At 38.9% G+C, this 3,848-nt stretch overlaps 2 pseudogenes; both read right to left on the bottom strand.

Moving 5' to 3' along the window:
• Positions 1–718: 718 nt before the first annotated feature.
• Positions 719–2,920, bottom strand: LOC111373740 (annotated as a pseudogene).
• LOC111373767 lies at positions 2,787–3,848 on the bottom strand (annotated as a pseudogene).

The raw sequence follows: 3,848 nt of genomic DNA, 5'->3' as shown, positions 1-3,848 counted from the left end.
AACGTTGGGTAGTGGGAAAGCCAACGTGGGACACATGACATCATTATCGCCCCGCACTCACTCGACTTCCAACACTTATAAATACCCCCCAAGGCGACACAGGTAAGGAGATTGACATTTTTTAGCCATCTGAATTCCATCCTTATTTCTCCTAACACATATACTGATTTTCACGTCGGAGGTAAAAAGGGCGAAAAAGCCCCGACCTCACTTTTCAAGCTACACACGCTCGTCGAAGTAGTATGAACGCTAAAAGCCACCAGGTAGATCAGGAGGTATCATTCCACTACCATTTCACTTATGATTAGAGGTTAAACATTTATTGATTTAAATTTAACATTTAATACACACACTTTCACATGCAAAACGTTTTGATTTTTTGTTAACAATTTCTATTAAAAAGTACGCTACTATGAAACCACATCAAAAGCTATAGGTAAACATAGAATCTATTTACTTGAGCTCCTATGATCCCAAGAAAATGCACTAATGCATAACCGGCCACTTGCAAAGTAATTCTCAACACAACTTACCAAAAAAGATTGAGAAATAAAGATTTGGCGATTTAATAAAGACATTGTAACGACCCGAGTTTCTGTACCCAAGCCGTTAGTTTACGTACTGCCCGCTTTGGGTGGGCTTTGTGCCCACTCACCCCTCACGGCTTTCTGTCTTGTCCCCTAGGATTCGAACTCATAATCTTTCCCTTAAATAAAACTTAAGTTAAATCTGGTACCAACTGGACAACCTGGGTCGTTACAGACATTCCATTGACTACACAAATCTTCATACAAAATACAAAGCTATAAATCTAAATCTTTGGACAAAAAATTCTCTCTGTGGGAATTGTTATATCAGAAGCAAAAAGCATCATATAGAGCATCAGATCAATTAGAGCTGGGTAATTGGAATTTGCTCTGGGGTTACCATATATATTCAGGATATTATACAGTTACAGAAGAAGGTGTAGGAAGGACGCCATTTTCAGCAGGAATCTCAACAAATTCTGAAAGCATTGCTCGAAATTCATCTCCACTCATTGTTTCCTTCTCGAGGAGGACCTCCACTATCTTATCCATTGCTTCAAGGTTGTTCCGGATTTGGCTCAAGGCAATCTCATATGCGCTATCTGAAATCCTCTTAACGGCAGCATCAATATCTTCAGCAAGTTTCTCTGACATTGAATTCCTTGACATCAGCACTTTGACCCGAGGAGTCCATGAGCGACCATGGCCCCAATTCGGACATGCCAAAAGTGAGAACCATCTACCAAGGAATCATAACGTTTTAATAAAAGAACCAAGTTAATAATCTAGTAAGTTAATGATTTATTCCAGAATCCTGGACCACAAGGAGTAGAAATAGAATGTTTACCTGCCTGGCCAGACCCGTAAACTGTTGTAAATCACCAGCTGCCCCAGTAGTCACCTCAGGCTCACCAAATATGATTTCTTCAGCAGCTCTTCCACCTAGCCCACCAACAATTCTGGCAAAGAGTTGCTGCTTGGATATCAAGGTAGGGTCATCTGCAGGAATGAACCAGGTCAAACCACGAGCCTGACCACGTGGTACCAAAGTGACCTTTTGAACAGGATCATACCCTGGAGTTAGCATTCTGCATGATAACACAAGCAAAATATAGATGATTGTAACTTGTTTCTATTAAAAACAAAGAATATAGTATGCAGAACTTGCTTTTGGAAAGAAATCAAGAATCCATACCCTGAAGTATATGAATTGAACTTTCATACTATAAGTAACTCAAAGAGACATGATGGGGAAAAAAGGAGCTTTATTCCAGAACACTAGCCAGTTAAAAGGCATATTAGATAGAACACTAATTAGATTAGCTATGTTTTATGGCTCTGAGTGTTGAGCTGTTAATGGTAGAGATGTTAATAAAATGTATATAGCAGAAATGAGGATACTAAGATGGATGCCGGATCATAACAATAAAAAGGATGAGATAAGAAATGAGAAATATATAACACCAAGTGGAGGTGATGCCGAGGACAAAGAAGGAAGACTTAGGTGCTTGGGGTCGTAATTTGCACCAATTTAAAGAGGCCCTTGTTCGTATGAGTGATGAGATTTTGGTATAGAAAATTAGGGGAAAAAGGTGTAGAATAAAAATTATCTTGGCCTGCAGTAGTTTCTAATAATAGCTACCTCAGATCTCTTGGTAGATGTGGACGAACAAACTAGAATGACCAAGAAGGTTTCCTATAGCTGATCCCAAATTTATTTGGAGGCTAAATTTGTTATTGTAGCTAAAGGAAGCAGAACTTATAAATGATCATATTTTAAGTGTAATCACAAGCATTCCCGAGTAAAGCATGTTTAACTTCTCATTTATACTTCCACTAACATAACAGTAGAGCGCTATTTAAATTCCAGATACTAAACTGCCACATACATTAATCCCAACACTGTGCTTACCCAAGACAGGAAATAATTATTATTTATTTTTATTTTTATTTTTATTTTTATTATTATTATTATCATCTTTTTTTTTTTTTTTGAGCTTAGTCAATAATCATTGCAAAATTTTCATGTACTCAGCCCAGCAAACGCTCGTCCAGAAAAGCATATAGGTTTGTTCAAGTACGATGTTTGCTAGGTGTGAGAAAGACATGATTTGCAAATTTGCAATAACTGTAACATAAGGAGCCGAGGTTGTGGCCCGGTTCGTGATAGTAAGACAGCCAGAATTTAGTTTACAGCTCACAGTTCACAGACAATAGGAGACAAAAACCACGTCATAAGATTGATTTCAGATTTAACTATTATATCTAAAAAGCAAGACGATAAAAATGCCAAATTTGCTAATGTAAAAAATAAAAAAAATAAAAAAACTGTAAATGAACTTCTTTACAGCACGTACCCATGGCATGGCCTTCTTGAAAAGATTAAGGACTCATGATGCACCAACACTAACAAACATCTCAACTAACTCGGAACCTGAAATTGAGAAAAATGGAACACCAGCTTCCCCTGCAATTGCCTTGGCTAGCAACGTCTTTCCAGTAACTGGAGAACCAACAAGCAGAACTCCCTTAGGATACGTGCACCCACGGAGGTAAACCTCTGAGGCTTCTTTAGGAACTCTACAACCTCCATAAAATCTTGCTTTGCCTCATTTACTCCAGCTACATCATCAAATGTTACACCAGTGCTCAGTTCCATCTGAAACTTGGAGTTTGACTGACCAAAGGCAAGTGGAAAACCTTGCCCACTAGGACCACCCATTCCTCCAGAGGACCATCTTGAGAGAAGGAAAAGACCCCCAATCAAGATAAGAGGGAAGACCAAGTTTCCAATCAAGTTGAATAAAAGAGAAACAGTCCTCTTGAGCATTGTGGCGGTAAAGTCAATATTCTTTTCTCTGGACTTCTGAAGGAGCTCATGGCTGAGTCCTGGGACGTGAACTCTCTGCACTCAGTTACCAAACTCTGGAGAGATAGCGTTAACTATTTCTATGGTTCCATTTTCAAACAAGTCTACTTTTGTCACACGATCCTTATCCAGATACTCCAAAAATCTCTAATAAGACATCCTTGAGTTAGAAACGCCTTGCTCATCAGCAAAAGCTTTCCCATTGCCTAGTAATGCAGAAGCGGCAAGTCCAGCATTTGCAAGAAACAATTTTAGAAAGGCTCTTCTTCATTCATTTGGCCTTTGATCCACTGTTGCTCTCACTGCGATTGGTTTCTCACTCAATGATGGAAGTCGTGTCGATTGGAGAAACTGCTTTCCATAAATTTCCTTGCTCAAACTTGTTCGAGTACTGTGTGTAGATAAACCACTTCCCACTACACATGCCGATGTTGCAGCCATTTTAAATTCCT

This window comes from Olea europaea, unplaced genomic scaffold, assembly GCF_002742605.1.
Source record: "Olea europaea var. sylvestris unplaced genomic scaffold, O_europaea_v1 scaffold116, whole genome shotgun sequence".
Classification (NCBI taxonomy): Eukaryota; Viridiplantae; Streptophyta; class Magnoliopsida; order Lamiales; family Oleaceae; genus Olea; species Olea europaea.
Note: the sequence above shows the minus strand (reverse complement) of the source record. Positions and strands in the feature narration are given on the sequence as shown.